This window comes from Mandrillus leucophaeus, unplaced genomic scaffold (assembly GCF_000951045.1).
Source record: "Mandrillus leucophaeus isolate KB7577 unplaced genomic scaffold, Mleu.le_1.0 Scaffold144, whole genome shotgun sequence".
Taxonomy (NCBI): domain Eukaryota; kingdom Metazoa; phylum Chordata; class Mammalia; order Primates; family Cercopithecidae; genus Mandrillus; species Mandrillus leucophaeus.
In genome coordinates, this window is record NW_012101410.1 from 3,874,368 (window position 1) to 3,895,091 (window position 20,724).

Sequence of the window (20,724 nt, forward strand, 5' to 3'; positions counted from 1 at the left end):
CACACTATCAAACACCCGACCAAACTTCTTACGGTTATCCACTGGAGTGGAGTTTACTTTCCCTTTCATCGGGAGAGTTGATTTTTCACATTTGAAAATGTAAGCGGCATGTTTCAGCTCAGTCTCTGAAATCACAAGGTCATTCCTGTCTTCTTGGTACTCTGCTCTCCATTTACTTCCTTCCAACTTGAACACGGGTGCATGTGTCTGGGAAGGATGAGGTTTGGGAGATGTGGGACTTGGAGTGTGGCTTCTGGGGAGAGATGCAGTTTGCCCTCCGTGAGCCTGCAGGCTGGGATTCTTGTATAGACCTTCTGGTCATCTGTGACGTGCCAGAGCCCTGGTTCTGCCAGGTTAGGCTTCTCCTTGGTTAAGCCGGGCAAATAAAGCTGAGCATGAAGGAGAGGACTTTTCTTTTGTGTCTTCATTCTCAAAAAGTGGAGGGGTCCTGGAGGAGGTGGAGGAGGAGGATGTGGAGAAAGGTCAGGCCCTCAGGAGAGAACAGAAAGCGCTGATGTGGGCGCTGCAGGACCCGTTCTGCTCCACAAGAGGCCCGCGGTGTGGTGCTCCTTGATGCATGCTTGAAACTCACTCCAAATGTTCACATGACCTCACCCAATCCACACCCTGTAAATTGTGTGTTTGTAGCCCTTTAAGACTGTTAGTGGAAAAGGTGGCAGCATCACACATCTCGCTGACGTAAGGACCGGATTTGGGGGACACAGTTATGCAGTCAAGGGCTGGGAGGCTTTTGCTGACAGCCGAGAGATGACTAAACACGTTACTCCCTCGGTTTCTCTCTCGGAAGGTGTGGACTTCTGAATCTCTTCTGTTATGGGTTTCAGAAATGCAGCCATGCCTTCTCTTGGGGTTGCTGGTCTTGAGATGCCATCAGAAGGAAAGCCCCGTAACACCCTTTCTGCACGAGTCTCCATGTCACCAGCAAGGATCCTACTGTTCTTTAAAAACTCGGCCACCATGCTGTTCCTCAACTTATCAAAGGCTTCCACAGAGGGTGCCACACCTCCACTGACACTCTTCCTACCCCACCATGCCCAGGGGGCCTGTGGAACTCTGTAGACAACAACTCCAGGTGGCTGACGGCCCACTCCAGCCTTTCCAGCAGTCCCTGCAAGTCTGCCATTCTGCTTTGCTGCCCTTGGGTCCTGTCCTCGGCAATGCAGATCTGTCGCTGGCCACTCATGCCCTCTTCCCGTGGCCCTTATTGCGTTGTTTTAAATATACTGAAGTTTCATCACATTCCCCAAAGCCTGCCATGAAGTTGGGACTTCATTCCTTGAACACTGTTTGCGAACTGCTACTGACCTGCAGCAGGATTTCTTAACCTTAGCATTACTGACATTCTGGATTGGATAATTCTTGTCCTGGGGACGCTACACTGTGGATGGTAAGACGCTCAGCAGTCTTCCTGGACTCCCACACTAGACACCAGTGACACCACCTCATCAGATGTGACAACCAAAAATGTCTCCAGTTATTGCCATGTGTCCACTGGGGGATAAAACTGCTCCCAAATGAGAACCCAGGAACACTGGCCTCAATTTCTCCACTCATCAAGTCCCAAACCTCCCTCTCCACCTTTCAGCAGGCACCGCCACCTCCTCTTTTCTAAATCAAGGACATGCCCTTCCTTCCACCTCCGTTTGCTGGCTCCATTATTTCTGCCTGCGTGTGCATCTTCTTACTTGCCAGAGTAACATCTCTATTACCTTTCTTTTCCTCTGGTATCTTTCCTCCCTCCACTACCCCTTGTCTCTACTCACCTCCCCCTTCCCAGGACTGATGAGTTCTTATCTTAACCATTGCCACACATGAACTGGTGCCCTAGTCCTCCTTCTGGATTCCATTATTCTTTCCTGCACTCACAAATCCCAAGAGCTGGGACCGACAGCCCAGCCTCCACTCCCTCATGTCACCACCACAATCCTCTTCCTGCCAGGGGTCACCTGGGTCCCCCAATTCCCCAGGTGTTATGGTTTGCATGTGTCCCTCCAAAATTCATGTGTTGCCAATGTAACAGTGTTAAGAGGCAGGGCCTTTAAAAGGTGATTAGGCCAGGAGGGCTCCTTCCTCATGGATGGGATTAGATGCCCATATAAAGAGGCTTAAAGGAGGGAGTCACCCCACTTTGCTGCCTTCTGCCATGTGAAGACACAGTGCTCCTCTCCTCTGGAGGGTACAGCGTTCAAGGCCCCATCTTGCAAGCAGCACTCACCAGACAATGAACCTACCGCAGCCTTGATCTTAGACTTTCCAGCCTTCATCATTGCGAGAGACACATTTCTATTGTTTGTAAATTACCCAGTTTGTGACAGCAGCACAAACAGACTAAGACTAGGGGTCACTGCCCTTGATGTCCCTCCAGCCTCTCTCCCCTCTGCACCGCATGACCTCCCGTGTGCACTCACATAAAGAGGCCTCTTTCTGGGTTATATATTTTTGACAATATCTCTCAAAAGTCCTTTCCACCATTAGCTACAGAACACCCTCCTAGTCCGGGTTCTGCTCCTCCCACTCTTCTTTCTGGACAGTTGGCTAGCTCTCTTTCCAGGCTCGGCCCCACCATCAGAGCGTTCCTAGAGTTCTAGCCCTCTCCTCTTTTTCTTCTCATGCTCTTTTCCTAGGAGAATTCATGGAAAGGTTGGGTTTGCCACTTCCCCACCACCGGCTGATTTTGTTTCCAGATGCTGGAGGGTATCTCCAGCGGGCGCTGCACAGAGCAGCTTTCAGCTGCCCCGTATCTGCTCAAACCAGAAGGCAGCTTCCCCGCTCTGCCTTGCTTGCCAGCTCCCAGGGCACGCTCTCCATGCTGCCCAGGATTTATCAGTGTCTGTATTCGTTTGCTGGGGTTGCCATAACCAAGTGCCACAGACTGGGGGGTTTAAGCAACAGAAATTCCTCCTCTCACAGTCCTGGAGGGCAGAATTCCAAGACCAAGGGGTCACAGGGCTGGTTCCTTCAGAGGGCTATGGGGGAGAATCTGTTCCTGGCCTCCCTCGCAGCTGCTGGTTTTGCTGGTGTTCTCTGGCTTGCAGGAGCATCGCCCTGCCTTCATCTTTACACGGCATTCCCTGTGTGTGCAGCTGTCTTCAAATTCCCCCCTTTTCTAAGGACATCATCACATTGAGTCGGGGGTCCACCCCGCTCCAGTGTGACCTCATCTTAACTAATGATATCCTGCAAGGACCTTATTGGAAATACGGGCACATTGGAAGGAAGGGCACATTCTGAGAACTGGGAGTTAGGACGTCAACATGAATGGGGCGGGGGAAAGCACAAGTTGCCCCAGACAGTGGCTATCTCCCTTTCACACGCGGTCTCGCAGTCTCTCCGGGCTACACCGAGACACCTGTGGCTGTCTTTTCCTGCATCCCTAATACCTACTGCAGTGCTTGGAACCTGGCTGGCACAAATGTCTGTTGAGGGAAGTGAAGTTTATCCTTTAATTCAGCATTCCTCAAAGAACAAAAACAGAAGGAAAAAACCGACCCAGCCTTTGGTAATCATCTGGCAAATGCTCTAGTTCAAAATTCTGGAGGCTCTGACACCTTCCCCTCAGCTACGTCCCTGCCTCCAGTCCCCGTCGGGGCCCACGCGTTCTTCCCAAGGGCTCCTGCACTTTCCTTTCCTTTCTGCTTCTACTCCCAGGACTGGGGTCAGCTCAAGTTAAGAGGCCCTCTCCTGAATCCTAACAGGCCTCCCTGCCTCCGGCCTCCCTCCCCACAGCCGGCGGCCCTGCCTGACACCTCAGCAGCCTTCTCAAAGCACAGCATCTTCAGGCGCAGTCCCCAGGGTCTGCCAACTTGGAGAGGTGTCCAGAGTGCCATCGCGGGTGGGGGACTGGTATCAATGTCAACAAAGCCTCTCATTTTTCATGTGTCTCATACACCGAGTTTCCACGTGTGTCTGCATTCGAAGAGTTTGGTGGCTACAGAAATGTGAATGTGCCAGAGGCATCTGAACCACAGCAACTCCATCATGAATAGGGGCTGGGTAAAATGAGGCTGAGACCTGCTGGGCCGCCTACACAGATGGTGAAGGCATTCTGAGTCACAGGATGAGACAAGAGGTCGGCACAAGATGCAGGCCATAAAGACCTTGCTGATAAAACAGGTTGCATTAAAGCCAGTTGAAACCCACCGAACCAAGATGGCAATGAAAGTGACCTCTGGTCGTCCTCACTGCGACACTCCCACAGCGCCATGACAGTTTACAAATGCCATGGCAACGTCAGGAAGTTACCCTACATGGTCTAGAAAGGGGAGGCATGAATAATCCACCCCTTGTTCAGCATATCATCAAGAAATAACCATAAAAACAGGCAGCCAGCAGCCCTCGAGACTGCTCTGTATATGAAGTAGCCATCATTTTGTTCCTTTACTTTATTAATGAAGTTGCTTACACTTTACTCTATGGAATTGCCTTGAATTCCTTCTTGTGTGAGATCCAAGAATCCTCTCTTGGAGTCAGGATCGGGACGCCTTTCCTGTAACAAATGCTTACAGGGCAGGGTGAGAGCCGATCAGTACCGGTGCCCCTCAGAAGCCCTCCTGTTCCTTCCCAGCATGTCCCTCCTGCCCTCAATATGCCACCTGGCACAGGTCTCCAGAACACCCACGCCCCAGAGGCTTCTCGGGCCCATGCAAACCCAGTCTCTCCCTCTGCTGCCTGAAATGCCCTAGACCCGTGTTCTCGTCACCTGTCACAGCTTATTCATCCTTTGAAGTTCAACTCGAGTCCCAGGTACCCAGGACTTACCTTACCTGGTCACTCTCACCCTGCAACCTCTCCCTCCTCTGAATCCTTCTGGCAGATACCTTCTGTGCAGCTCATCTGGGAATTAATTGCACTCTGCAGTGTCTTCCCATTCTAATGCCTTATACCTTTAACCCACAGGTATGTGTGTCTCACCTTACCATGGCAGACGTCACGTGAGCAGAGGCTACCAGTGACTCCTCTCTTAGAACCTGGCCAAGTTCACAACACGTGGAGGATGGCTGTCATTATTCTAAGTGATTCTGAAAAACAGTGGGAATGCTACCTGCACCTCCCACACAGAATGATCTCAAACACTAGATTTTTTTTTTCTTTTTTTTTTTTTTCTGAGGCAGGGTCTCACTCTGTCACTCTGTCACCCAGGCTGGAGTGCAGTGGCACAATCACAGCTTACGGCAGCCTCAACCTCCCAGGCTCAGGCAATCCTCCCACCTCAGTCTCCTGAGTAGCTGGGACTACAGATGCATGCCACCATGCCTGGCTAATTTTTGCTTTTTTTTTTTTTTTTTTTTTTTTTTGGAGAGACGGGGTCTGGCTATGTTGCCCAGGCTTGTCTTGAACTCCTAGGCTCAAGAGTTCCTCCTGCCTCAGCCTCCCAAAATACTGGGATTACAGAAATGAGCCACCATGCCCGGCCAAGATTTTTAAAACATCTCTTATACACAATTAAGTCTCTCACAAAGAAACTAGCCTATAGTAACACATCTTCTTCTACTATCATCATCTCAAATAAAAACTCAAAAATCTTTAAAAATGGAAAGAAAATTATAAATCTCATCATTAATAGTAAGTAATAGATAAGGTCATTTGGATTCCTCTTTTCTGAGATTTCTTGATTCCTTAGGAACAGATAAATAACTAGATGAATACATGTATATTTTTTATAATATGGGATGCAAGTTTGAGTACATACTGAAAAAATTCTGCTTAAAACCACGGCTACAATTTTCGATGCACACAGCTTATGATACATCTCATGAACAGATGCAAAGGTGTTTATCATTATCTTTGTGCTACACAGTTTCTAATTTTACATATGAAAACCAAGGCATCATTCAGTATAAAGTACATTATTTGCATGATATATTTGCATTTGTAAAACACCCACATTTACTTTTACTGCTTAATAGGCTCTGATTTAAATGGGCCACTCTATATAAATGGAGCACACGGGTTCTCCACTCAATGGTGTTGATAAGAAAACTACTCCTTTTAGATGCAAATGAGCCTACTAATCACAATTAGAATGGTGGAGTTGAGGGAGGCAGAGCAGCTGGGCCAGGAGCTCCCAGTCTAGTAGGGCCAGTTTGGTTCTAGCTTCATCTCTGAGGCAGCAGCTTGGGACTTCCCCAGAGGACATCTGCCCAGAGGCCCCAGGGACAAACTCAACATTTCTCAAAGAAGTCTCGCTCTGTCGCCTAGGCTGGAGTGTAAGGGCACGATTTTGGCTCCCTGCAACCTCCACCTCCTGGGTTCAAACGATTCTCCTGCCTCAGCCTCCCAAGTAGCTGGGATTACAGGTGCCTGCCGCCATGCCCAGCTAATTTTTGTATTTTTTAGTAGAGACAGGGTTTTGCCATGTTGGTCAGACTGGTCTCCCAACCCCTGACCTCAGGTCATCCACCTGCCTCGGCCCCCCAAAGTGCTGGGATTACAGACGTGAGCCACCACACCCAGCCTAAACTCATATTTCTAAAGGGGCTGGAGGAGAGGAGAAACAGCTTCAGAATTCCGGCCTGCTGTGCTAGTGTGGATGAGTCTATCCACCGCCTTTGTTATCCCAAACCTGTCCAAAGGGCCAGATATTAAGCAATACAATTCAAACATAAGTGGAGTCACAGGAAGGAGACTAGCATTTTCAAAACTAACAGAGGAAAGGCAAGTAAAAGGAAAAGCTAAGTAACTATATAAGACATTACCCAGACTAATGCCACAGAGGCAGCTCAAGAGACATCCCCTTAAAAGGGTGTAGCCATTGTAAAAAACAGTATGGCGGTTCCTAAAAAAATTAAACATAGAATGCTATAAAAATCTAACAGTTCCGATTCTGGATATATACCCAAAAGAACGGAAAGCAGGGATTTAAGAGATACTTGTACACCCATGCTTATAAAAACATTATTCACATCTGGGTGCAGTGGCTCACGCCTATAATCCCAGCATTTTGGGATGCCAAGGCGGGAGAATTGCTTGAGGCTAGGGGTTCGAGACCAGCCAGGGCTACCTAGAAAGACCCTGATTCTACAAAAAAAAAAAAAATTTTTTTAATCACCGGGTATGGTGGCACACACCTGCAGTCCCAGCTACTTGGGAACCTGAGGCAGGAGGATGGCTTAAGCCCAGGAGTTCAAGGTTACAGTGAGCTATAATCACACTACTGCACTCTGGCCTAGGTGACAGAGAGAGAACATGTCTCTAAAAGAACAAAACAACGAGAAGAAAAAAAGAAACATTATTCACAATAGCCAAGAGGAAGAATCAACCTAACTGTCCCTCAACGGATGCATGGATAGACAAAACGAGAGAATATTATTCAGCCTTTAAAAGGAAGGAGACGCTCACATACGTCATAACATGAACCTTGGGGACATTATGGTAAATGCAATAAGCCAGTCACAAAAAAGACAAACACTGTATGATTCCACTTATATAAGGTATCTAGAGTCATTAAATTCATAGATAGAGAGAGAATGGTGGTTGCCAGGAACTAGGTGGAGGGGAATGGGGGGAGTGGTGGTTTAATGAGTACAGGTTTCAGTTTTGGAAGATGAAAAAAAATCCTGTAGATGAGGGCAGTGCTGGCTGCACAGCAACTGAATATCTTTAATGCCACCGAACTGTAAACTTTAAAAATGGCTGGATGGCGCCACTGCACTCCAGCCTGGGCGACAGAATGAGACTCCATCTCAAAAAAAAAAAAAAAAAAAGGCTGGATGGTACATTTTATTTCATTTCATGTGTCTTTTACCACAATTTAATAAATAAATAATAGACAGATGACAGACAAACAGACATTTCCTAATGGCTGGTCAGACAGTACATAAGGCAGGTGATACCTCTGCTGCTCCACTGCCAGGCTCTAGAAATAACGGCTGGTTTCCCCACTCTCTTTTCTCTCACTCATCCATTCACTGAATAAACATGTTTTTACATTGCTATGAGGACCCTGTGACAGTTACCATCCTGTCCTCCAAGAGGCAGGGACATGGATGGCAAATTAGCTCAAGGATTCTGAGATGTACAGAGAAACCCCTGCAGCTGCCTTTGGATGCTTTGGTTACTATGCCAAGAATAAAACCAGACACTAGAATCTTCTGGACAATGCCCCTCTTGTTGGGTAGAATACACTGATAATCTCTTCCATGAGGCCCATGCTCATTTCTTGACCCTCTAATGAATCTTCTCTGAGCCCTGAAAGTGCTGCTGTGGGACTTTAATGCCAACTGTCCTGCCAGTTCTCCAGCTGCCTCCCTCAAAAAACTATAGATCCTCCAAAGGTGACATCTACCTTCTGGGTGCTCACACCCAGTATGTGCTCAATAAGTGCTGCTATGATCACAGCCTAGAAAGTAGCTGATATGGTTTGGCTGTGTCCCTACCCAAGTCTCACCTTGAATTGTAATAATCCCCAAGTGTCAAGGGTGGGGCCAGGTGGAGAGATTTGAATCATGGGGGCGGCTTCCCCCATACTATTCTCAAGGTAGTGAATACGTCTCACAAAATCCAATGGTTTTATAAATGGGTGTTCCCATGCACAACTCTCTTGCCTGCCACCATGTAAGACGTGCCTTTGTTTCTCCTTTCCCTTCTGCCATGATTGTGAGGCCTCACCAGCCATGTGGAGCTGTGAGTCCATTAAACCTCTTTCCTTTACAAATTACCCAGTCTTGAATGTCTTTATTAGCAGCATGAGTACAGACTAATACAGCAGCCCTTCGATATCTTCTCTTTGGTGCACTCCTGAGGAGCTGAAACCTGGAGGCTTTGCTCTATCCCATGGAATCTCTCCATCTCAGCCTCACTGATTCCCAAATATGAAAGCCAAGTCCCTCAAGAAGCAGCTTGCCTCGGAGATGAAGATGACAGAAGATGGCCCTGGGATACCTTCTACACCTCCCACTCTGGCCATGCTGACCTCAGAGAGGGACCAGGTGGCTGAGTCTGGACTGGAGGGACTCTGAGACTGAGGAGGCCCAGCCACTCCCTCCTTCCTTTGGCAGTAGCTTCACGGAGGTCTTGACAATGGGACAAAGGGCTCCAGTACGACAGGTGGAACCAGCTGAGGACTAGACAATGTTAGTGTGGCTAGAGTGCTTGATCCAAAGACAGTGGCCAAACCTTACCTAAAATCCCCTCCATCAAGAGCAAACATATGGTGGGTAAAAACATCATTTCACCTTGAAGGGAATCACAAGGAAGCAAGAAGGCTGGCCACACCTGCATCTTTTGTCCCAGCACAGCAGTATCATTTTGAGGTGGTGACCAACAACCACACCCTGCCCTTATCTAATGTGAGTAATACAACCCCCTCATTACTCCATGAACTGATACAACATTCAGCGGAAGTACCTCACTCATAAAGACAAAAGTCACTGTGACCTGTTTATCTTTCAGGATTTTAGAGATCAAGAAATGCACTTTTTTTTTTTTTTTTTTTTTTGGAGATGGAGTCTCACTCTGTCACCCAGGCTGGAGTGCAATGGCATGATCTCGGCTCACTGCAACCTCCACCTCCAGGGTTCAAGCGATTCCCCTGCCTCAGCCTCCCTAGTAGTTGGGATTACAGGCACCTGCCATTATGCCCAGATAATCTTTGTATTTTTGTAGAGACAAGGTTTCACTATGTTGGCCAGGCTGGTCTCAAACTCCTGACCTCAGGTGATCCGCCCACCTCGGCCTCCCAAAGTGCTGGGATTACAGGCGTGAGCCACCATGCCCAGCCAAGAAATGTATGTATTTTAATCCAAGTGTTTGACAGTCTGGCTCCTGGTACTTCCTATGATGCTGAAAACCAGTCACAGACAAGAAAATAACCTATTTGTGGAAAAATTGTGATTTCCCTTGATTATTCATTTCCTCCCTTTGAGAGCTAGTCCCATCCCACAGTCCACCACAAAGACGAGAGACATAAACACTGATTTTGGAAAGCTGATGACATAGAAGGGACACCTCGATATAAATGCTGTATCAGGAAGAACTAATCCAGGCACTCAAATGCTAAAGTTGTATGTAATAGTGCAGATGTTTGTTTGCTTATTTGTTTATTTATTTATCTAAGACAGAGTCTCGCTCTATTGCTCAGGCTGGAGTGCAGTGGCACGATCTCAACTCACTCCAACCTCCGCCTCCAGGGTTCAAGCGATTCTCTTGCCTCAGCCTTCCAAGTAGCTGGGATTATAGGTGCCTGCCACCAGGCCTGGCTAATTTTTTGTATTTTTTTTTAGTAGAGATGGGGTTTCACCAGGTTGGCCAGGCTGGTTTCAAACTCCTGACCTCAAGTGATCTGCCTGGCGAGCCTTCCAAAGTGATAGGATTATAGGTGTGAGCCACTGCACCCAGCCTCAGATGTTTATTTTTTACAAAACATTTTTCCTAAGGTTTATTGGATCCATTTATGGTTGGCTTCAAAGTGACAACATGATTTTAAATTTCTAAAACGTAAGACACGCCTGTAATCCTACCATTTTGGGAGACTGAGGCAGGAATACTGCTTGAGCCCAGCAGTTTGAGACCAGCTTGGGTAACATAGGGAGATCCCATCTCTACAAAAGAAAAAAAAAAAAATTAGCCAGGTGTGGTGACATGTACCTGCAGTCCCTGCTACTCAGGAGGCTGAAATGGGAGGATCACTTGAGCCCAGAAGCTTGAGGCTGCCATGAGCCATGATCCAGACTGGGTGACAGAGTGATACCCCATCTTAAAAGAAAATCTGGTGGGGCTCAATGGCTCACGCCTGTAATCCCAGCACTTTGAAAGGCTGAGGCGGGTGGATCATGAGGTGAGGAGTTCAAAACCAGCCTGGTCAAGATGGTGAAACCCCATCTCTACTAAATATACAAAAATTAGCCAGGCGCAGTGGCAGGCTCCTATAATCCCAGCTACTTGGGAGGCTGAGGTAGGAGAATCGCTTGAACCTGGGAGGCAGAGGTTGCAGTGAGCCGAGATCATGCCACTGCACTCCTGGGCGACAGAGTGAGACTCCGTCTCAAAAAAAAAAAGAAAAAAAATCCAAAAAGTAATCTCTTCTGTCTCCCAAGGCAACAAAGTACCGTGATAGGTATCAGCGCCTTAACCATGTCTTTGTCCTGATACTTGCAAATGAGCAAAAAGGCCTGGCCCAACCTCAAAGGTGCCCTGTCTACTCCCTCCTTTCCCGGTGACCTCTGGCCACCTCCTTGTACCAAGCTTTTGCTTGCTTGTGACTCTCTGCTGTTAGCAAACTGTCCCACGTGTCCCTCTCTCAGTCCCTCCCCACATACTGTAGCTCAGGAAAACCAAAAAGGAAATGGTTGGGAAGGCCAAGTACAGTGCTTTTCTTCCACCATTACATGGGCTGGGGCCTAAGAAACTGATTCTTACACACCTAGTACCTAATACCCATTCGATTCTTCAAGAAAAACTATAGAAACATCTATTCCTCTCCTGGAAGTAAACTGAGGCAAACAATGTTGCTAAACTTCCATGACAGCATTAAATTAAAAGAGAACACAGTTTCAAAAAAGTAATGTCACTTCTTGTCCATAGTTATGTAACTATGAGGGTGTGTCCATCAAGCTTTACAAAATGTGGTAGCACACTGTGCCTTCTCAGCACCCTTCTTTCTGGGTGTGTACAGTTAAGTATGATTGTCAGGGTTTTGCTTTGTTTTACTTTGTTTTCTTCTGTGCTTCCCTCTTCTTTCAATTTCTGTGGCGTATAAGAAGGACCACACAACTGAAGCTTTAAACATAACCCGAAGGCCGGGCGCGGTGGCTCACGCCTGTAATCCCAGCACTTTGGGAGGCTGAGGTGGGCGGATCACAAGGTCAGGAGATCGAGACCACGGTGAAACCCCGTCTCTACTAAAAATACAAAAAACTAGCCGGGCGAGGTGGCAGGCGCCTGTAGTCCCAGCTACTCAGGAGGCTGAGGCAGGCGAATGGCGTGAACCCGGGAGGCGGAGCTCGCAGTGAGCCGAGATTGCGCCACTGCCTGGGTGACAGCACGAGACTCCGTCTCAAAAAAAAAAAAAAAAAACATAACCTGAAAAACCTCAGCCTCCTGCAATCTTTGGAGGAAGTTGACTCGTGGCTGTGCATGGGCTGTGCTTCTTGGTGCTGGGACATTGGGCTCACCTTTGTAAGTCCCCTGACCACACACAGGCCACACACTGCTGCCAAGGCTCGCGCCTTCCTTGTCAGTGCTACCTGGCCTGAAAGCTCCTGAAGGAGCTGACTTACCCTCCAAAGCCATCTGCAGAGCCCAGTACCAATCGGGTCTGAGAAAGTATGCTACTTCTCTCCCTTTCACCTGCTCTTCTCTATCTACCTCCACCCTCTTTAAAGGCAATGTTAAAAGGAGTCACAGGCCACCAAGTTTCAGTACTGCTCCACAGCTTAGCCTTCCCAGGGAGGACACTTTATGTGTAGGGCATCCTTTGCTTGCACTAAACTGTTACCACTTCATATACACAGATGCAGGGACTTTTGCTAGCAATGATTCCACTTTAATTTGTGTATAACCCCGTCAATCGTGTGCTCAAAATGACTCCTGGCTCCCTGTGACCTGTGCCACTTCCAAGTTCTTTAGCACTAAACAATTGGCTCCACTTGCTCCAGCTTCTCCTGCCATGCCTTGTCTTGTAGGTTTTTTTTTGCTCTGACAATACCAGGTTACTCATGGTCCCTTGGAGACACCAGAGTGCCTCTGACCTCTGTCATTGCTACTCAATTGCCCCTGCTTGGAATGTCCCTCACTCCCTTGTTTTCTTTGCAAACTTCTATGCAGTCTTGAAAATAGTGCTCCTCCTGTCTCCTTCCTGCCTCCGTCCATGCTCAGAGCAGATCCTATCTGTCTTATGCCGTCTCCTTTCCATGCAACACACCGTGTTATAAGTTATTTATTCATGGAGCTAGACTGTGAGCTCTCTGAAGACACTGACGATCCGATTCGGCTTATGTCCCCAGTAGCTGGCATGGAATAGGTGTTCAACAAACATCTGCTTAAAAAAAAAAAAAAAAAACACTAGTCCTATAAAGTATATAGGGCTGGTATTATGATCTTCATTTTGCAGCTAAGAACACTTAATTCAGAAAGGCAAAGTCACTTAATGAGGGTCGCATGGCTAGTAAGTGACTCATGCTCTCTTCATTGCCATGATGCTTACATAACCACCTCCCGTTTCCTGCTGTCTCTTGAGTTTGGAAAAGAAAAGGAAAACTGAAGAAACAATTCGAACACTTCAAAAGTTTAGTGGATGTTTCTGAGCATCTATACCTCGCCTTCTTTTCAGAACAGACATTGAGGACAGTCCTATAATTCACTATTATCAGTGTATCTACTTTAACTTGGAGCCCAGGCAAGCAAGTGCTAAATTCACACTACCCTCTCTCTGCCAAGGTGATGGGGGACAAGACGCCTTGTAACTTTGAAGAAGAGATGTACACACCCCTGTGTCTCCCACATAAACGGACTCAAGAGCTGCAACAGTGCATATGATCCCTTCTTTCCACTGTTGATAGTTGAAAGCAGCCGTTTCCAGCTTCTTGCCGGCGATCACTCTGCTAAAAATAGCTTTGATGCTGTCACATGCAAACTTGAACAGAACCTGAAAGCAGTTCCCCTTTTAGTTCTGAGCTGGTTCAACTTTAAAAGAGAGGCAGCTGTTAACACACTCCAGCGTGTTTACACGATGCTGAAGTAGTTCAGCTCGTAGTAAAAATACCACTGAAAAGGCACAGGCTTGGGTTTGCAGCCTCTGCTGACGACATTTCTTCCTGCTGAGCTGGAGCCCGGGGAGGGGCCGTAAGGTTAGCAGGGAAAATCCAAAATGTCCAGTTTGAAGGGGAAAGAGGCTGCGGTGAAGACAGGAGAGAGATGTTTGTTGAGACGTGAGATTTCTGACTATGGTAGAGGCGGGGCAGGAGATCATATAGAAAAAAGAGAACGTATACAACAAGGGGTGCTTTTTAAAAATCCTGATAAAAATACCTAAGGGCTGTTTTTAGAAATCAAGGAAACAAAGGATGAAATACATTCAACATCTGGGCCATTCATTTGCTACCTTATGTCGGTTCGCTGGGCAAATGGATGATTCTGCATGTGTTCTGAAAACTGGGCCCAAAACTAAGGATAAAGCAGTGTACGGGCTTGGAAACCAGAGAAAACCTGGGCGTTCAACCCGGCTCCTCCCCGTCTGTCCCCATAAGACTTGGCTTCAGCACTGGTGTCTCCCAAACCTTCTGCACAGAGCTGGAAGTTAAGTGAGAAAATACACACCAAAGTGCCTGGTGGAGCGGGATCCTGACCTGTAATAGAAGACGTCCTTTAAAAACATACACCCACAGGAGAGGAAGCTGACAGTGATCTGGGGACAAATCTGGAATACAGTGTAATTTCTTAAAAAAAAAAAAAAAAAAGTACCAACCAAATAAATAGTGTTTTTTCTTCCTTCTTAATTCTATGTGGCCAAAGCATGACTCACACTGTATTTGCTTATGAAATGAGAATTCATTTTAGGAAGTTGTGCTAGAAAACTTACGCTGAGCCTGGCGGATCTGGAGCGGACGAGAAGAGGGCCTGGCCCGCACCAGGACAGATCACACAGGCTGGGTGCTGGTGTCTGCACCCACGGAGGCCCACTAGGAGATAGGAACTGAGGTCATCGATGGTGAACTCGCGGCTCCTGCTTAAGAACCAGAACCCTGACTTTGGACGTTTATGCTGGAGCTTCACACACATTTCAAAACCCATCATTCAACAAACACCTCAGATTCTTCTTAAGAGCCCTTTGAGAAAACAACGCCTCTATGACATCACTGTCCCACCCGATGAGCTTCAGTACCACGAGCAGATGACATGTGACTCAAGTCTGAAGTGAGCAGGTTCTCTAAACCAGCTATAAATTTCAGCAGCACATGGAGGTTATATTGGCACAGGAATTTATCACTTAAGTTATAGGTTTGAACAACAGAACAGACTTAATATACTGCTGTTTCTTTAACTATCATTTTTCGTTAACAAGACAAAAGAATTTACAGTTTCTGCCAACTGTTTGTTGGCCCCTAATACCACGATTAGCTGTTGCCAGGCAACCATGAAGCATGCTTCCTCTCAAATCAGGAAGACCCACTGCTAAATCTAGACTAATTATAAAAGGGGACAAATATTTAAAAGCTTTATATTTTTGAAGGATTTGGGAGGTGTCGTAATAAGAATGATTCTTATTAAACGGATCTAACTAAACACAATGCATATGTCCTCAGTGCATTGTCACAAGTTATGTAGAACAATTTAGGAAAACGAATGTTTCTGCAACTTTCCTAATTTCCCTCAATACGACACTAAACAAAACCAGGTGTTTATAATTTGTAGAAGCATGTCTTTTGCCTCCTTCTAAGAATAAGGATGAAAAGAAGCAGCTGAGAGACCTAAGCCTTTTAAAATACATATATATTTGCAAAGAAATTCTGAGAACACCAACACCATTTTCACAGCCCTTACACAGCTATGCTCATATAATGCTCAGCAGCTTTCCTCTCAAGTTTCTGCCTTTGTCTGCATTCTCAATTCCCTCTATTTCAAAAGTCCCTCAGAATTCCCTGTGTGCAGAAGAGTTTTTCAGTCCCTGAGGTGAGGCTCCTTGCCATCAGCACTAAACTGCCGGTGGCAGCCTCGAACAACCAGAGTTCTAATGTCTAGAGACCCTGCTTCCTCCTCAAGAGGGGAGCTGAAGAAACAGAAAAGCTCAACACACACACAGAGTCACACACATACACACACACACACACACGCTCACAGACACACAGACACATGCGCGCGCACACACACACACGCTCACAGACACACAGACACATGCGCGCACACACACACACACGCTCACAGACACACAGACACATGCGCGCGCACACACACACACGCTCACAGACACACAGACACATGCGCGCGCACACACACACATTTTGGTTCTCTTTCACATGCAAAGTGGAGTTTTCTCCCCAAAAGAAAAAATTCTAACTACAAAGACAAAGTCAGAACTAGAACAGGGGTTGGGAAATTATGAACCAAACTGTACTAGCTGGAAGCTAAGTACGGCTTTGACATTTTGTAATGGTCAGGGAAAAAAGAATCAAAAGAAGAATAGTGTTTCCTGACAAGTGAAAATTATATGAATTCAAACTTCAGTGCCATAAATAACATTTTCCTGGACACAACACACTCACTTGTTGATGTCTATGTCTATTTTGTGCTAAACAGTTACTACATGACGCTTCACAGAAAAAGTTTGCAGAAGCCTGAAGTGGAAGACAGACTAGTGACATTTTAGTTCTTGAAAAAGAAACTGATTTTGGATTAAGTTTAAACACGACCAAAACAAAGCAAATAGGCCATTTCCCACCCAATGGCCTGAAGCCTAGGTTGCTCTGAATGTGTATTACTCAGTGACTGTACTATCAAAATTTCCAGAAAACAGTCCCTGTGGAATGCTAATATAATTATTATTAAATGTAATAATCATTACTTGGAAGCTTTCTGATTTCACTAACCCAACTCTCTCTCCACCTCCTCACACAAATTCAAAATGTTTTTCTTAGATTGTTTCTCCTCTGTGTTACTAATGGAACAAGCTGAGGCACTCATCAGACTGTCTATGTAAATCTACACCTTTTTTTAAGCTGAAATAATTCCGGTTATTAAAAACAAACATGGGTACTGTTTGTAGATCTGAGAGGAATATGGAATCAATTATATTTTGTGTGTAAATAAGGCCGCCCACCAGATAATGCTGGATGGCTGGTGAACTTTGTTAGAAAAGTGCTGATGCAGATGAAAATTTGGAGAGGCTCTTGTGAAAGTCAGAAACACCAAAGGTCTCTTTGCTTTTGCTACCCTCTCCCTTGGGTTCTCCATTTACCGAGTCACAGTATTTCTTAAAGCTCATTGGCAGCCGGCACCTCTGCTTATTCTTGGGAGACACGTGTTTTGCATCATATTACAACCCATAGTTTTTGCATAACCATGGTGAGAGGAACCATCCTTCCCAATCCCAACCTCAACCAAAGCTTAGAAAAAGTGCCATTCTCAATCTTTCAGAATCACTCATAAGTAAATCCTACAGCAGTCTCTGTTAATGATAATTTAAATGTGTGCCCGATATAGGTAACTTTTGTACATTCTGCACCGACATCAAGAAAAGAACGAAGATCTTCAAGTTTTGTCAGTATTTGCATTTTTGGAAGAAGAGCACGAAAATAACATCAAAATGAAAAATTAGGCCAGAAGCAGTGGCTCACACCTGTAATCCTAGCACTTTGGGAGGCCAAGGTGGGCAGATCATCAGAGCTCAGGAGTTTGAGACCAGCCTGGCCAACATGGTGAAACCCTGTCTCTACCAAAAATACAAAATTTAGCCAGGCATGGTGGCACCCGCCTGTAATCCCAGCTACTCAGGAGGCTGAGAGACGAGAATCGTTTGAACCTGGCAGGTGAGGCTGCAGTGAGCAGAAATAGTACCACTGTACTCCACCCTGGATGACAGAGTGAGACCCTGTTTCAAAACAAACGAACAAACAAACAAACAAAAGAAAAATGACAAAATTGTATATTTCTGCCCCTAATCTGGCAGGATAGAATTAGCTCTCCTAAAATGAGTCCGAATCTTCTGGAATTTGTTTGAGAGGTCCTGCACCATTCTGTGCGGATGCACACACTTACTACAGCCCCTGTGGGTCTCCAGTCTACTCTGAAAATCATCCCAGTGTCTTCAGGCTGTACCTGGGGAAAGCATCACTCTATGAATGAAGACACCTGGTGAACTTGAGGGTCTTTGGGAGCTCCTGGCCCACACTGTCCTTATAACGCCTGCGCCCACATCTGTGGCCACATACAACTGGGAAGAAGCAGAACCTGGCCCCCAGAACTGGACACAAAAGATAAGAGTTCAAGCAACCTATGGCCGACTTGGCCTGGCTCAAAAAGAGGAGCTGAGTCATTCAGAGTCCCCAAGACTAGAATGAACCGAACAGACTCTTTAAGGAGGAGGTAGGGAAAGGAGAAGCTGCTAGGAGGCCAGAAGGCAGCTGTGGCCTGAGCAGATTAACACACTGAACAAATGGAAGGAGGCAGCGAAGGACAGGTAAGCACAGCACGGGAGCCTGGCTCGTGCAGAGGCTAATGGAGCCCAGGCAGTGGAGGATGCAGAGGACAATGAAGCCCCTGGGAGAGCTCTTGCAGCCTGAGGGGTCTCCTGTTCCAGGCACTAGTTCTCTTGAGGCCTGGCCATATGGTGGTCACCCTGCCTGTGTATGGGATTTCCTGGATGACTATAAAACTGTCTTTTTGTTTGTTTGTTTGTTTGTTTTTTGATTTTTTCTTGTGGTAGTTTAAATGCTCCTTATATTCAGAAATCCAAACTACCATACACCAGGTTTGAGGGTCTCCCTTCAACATCACCCCTTACAGGCCATTCAGTCTCTCCAGGGCCTCTCCTCCATTAAGTGTGATGGCTGGACTTGGCGTGCCCTGCAGTCACTTTGGATTAATATTCTAGGACCCCATTTCCAAGCCTCCAGGAGTTATCACCTGCCACCACTTCTCTCTACCCATCAGAACACAGAGATCGGGGTTGTGGGGAGTATGTTCCGGGACTCAACCACAGTCACGCACTGGGCAGGTGCAGAGGGGCACCTGGAAATCAGGTCACTGCTGTTTCCATGACACGGGTGGCCTCTGGTAGTAGAATTAAAAATTTATAAACAAGAAAATGGGGGAAGTGGATTTCACAGAAAAGTCTGTGCTTTAAGCAAAGAAAAAGGAATCTAAACTCTTCATTAACCGGTTATAGCTAACCATCGGAGTAACAGCAAAGCCAAAGCAGAGGCTGAGGAGGAGATGCACTTTAGCCCAGGGGGGTCTCTGGAGTCTGCTCTCTGCCCTCTGGGTGTGCGGTTTAACCCTTCCACAGCCAGCCAAGGCCCGGCCTCTACAGTGGATTCCCACAGTGGTGCGGCGGAACCATTTTCTGGTTTAATACTGAAACGGCAGGTTTGAACCTCACCTCACTCGGTAAAAAGAATCTCACTTAGTGATGAAAACCCAGTTAAGCTCTGCCAAGAGTGACCGATGGCCTTGGCTTCCTTGGGCTCTCAGTCTGCAGTCACAGACCTACCTGAAAGAGGAGTGTCCGCTGCCTTAAGTCACCAAAACTGGGCAAGCCCAGATCTTGAAAAACAGTTCTGTATCTAAGCCTGACAGTATGAACTCTTTTTTTTTTTTTTGAGACGGAGTCTTGCTCAGTCACCCAGGCTGGAGTGCGGTGGCGCGATCTCGGCTCACTGGGTTCACGCCATTCTCCTGCCTCAGCCTCCCGAGTAGCTGGGACTACAGGCGCCCATCACTACGCCTGGCTAATTTTTTTTTTGTATTTTTAGTAAAGACGGGGTTTCATCGTGTTAGCCAGGATGGTCTCGATCTCCTGACCTCATGATCTGCCCGTCTCAGCCTCCCAAAGTGCTCGGATTACAGGCGTGAGCCACCGCCCCGGTTGACAGTATGAACTCTTCTCGGTGTGAAAATAAAATGTCACTAAGGGCCATCCCACTTGTGCGGGGGTGGGGACAGTGACCAATGCTCCTGGCCAGTGAGCACCCATTCCCTCCAGCACCAGCTCTCTAAATTCCCCTGGGTGCCAGCACCCTAGTGCAGCGTGGGCATGATACCAGTCACAAGTCAAAAAATGTACACCGTCCTCTGCTACAATGAATAGCTTAGGGAAGGGGATATGGCTTTGGGTCAATGGCAGTCAGGTCTGAATTTTGTGGGAGGAGATCTTCTCTCTTTTCATTGGACTTACCTGCAGGGACTCACAGGGGGTCGGGCAGCCATCCTGCCTCCACGAGGTGACAGCGTGCCTGAGAACCAAGTCAACACAGAGAAGAGATTCTAACGGGTGGAGGTCCTGGCTCTGCTGGAGCCAGGAAGTCATGGCTTCATGTCTTTGTCTGAAGTTAGATCTATCCTGGACTTTCCAGTTGGATAAAGCTGCCCAATTTTCATTTGCACGAAAGCTACTTTGAGTCAACTTTCTCTCAGTTGCAAAGACAACTACTAACTAATCCACTGATAATGAATTCAAATGGAGGTGAAGCTTAAGGTTACCTCTCCCGCTGCCTTTAAGGAAAGGGTCCATCATGCAAATGGAATTATTACAGACAAGGATGAAAAGAGAAACAGGGATTCTGCTTAAGAAAAGTACCTGCTAGCATTTGGGCACCATACACACCACACTAACTGCTAATAAAAGGACCTTATTACCTAGTCTTATGTGGCGCTGGATGGACTATCAGTGTTCTACACTTGGCAACCCTTTAGTTAGCATCTAGTTGACATGAAAAATCCTTAAATCTTTTGGCCAGGCGCAGTGGTTCACTCCTGTAATCCCAGCTCTTTGGGAGGCCGAGGCGGGCAGATCACCTGAGGTCGGGAGTTCGAGACCAGCCTGACCAATATGGAGAAACCCCGTCTCTACTAAAAATACAAAATTAGTCGGGTGTAGTGGTGCATGCCTGTAATCTCAGCTACTCAGGAGGTTGAGGCAGGAGAATCGTTTGAACCCAGGAGGCAGAGGTTGCAGTGAGCCAAGATCGCGCCATTGGATTCCCAGCCTGGGCGACAAGAACGAAACTCCATCTAAAAAAAAAAAAAAAAAATCCTTATATCTTTTAAAAAATA

At 46.8% G+C, this 20,724-nt stretch overlaps 1 protein-coding gene and 1 pseudogene across 3 annotated transcripts in view; both read right to left on the bottom strand.

Moving 5' to 3' along the window:
* Window positions 1-1,144, bottom strand: part of LOC105535293 — a 4,803-nt pseudogene extending 3,659 nt beyond the window's left edge.
* FOXN3 (forkhead box N3) overlaps window positions 1-20,724 on the bottom strand; it is a 520,915-nt gene that overhangs the window by 150,359 nt on the left and 349,832 nt on the right. The window lies entirely within an intron of this gene.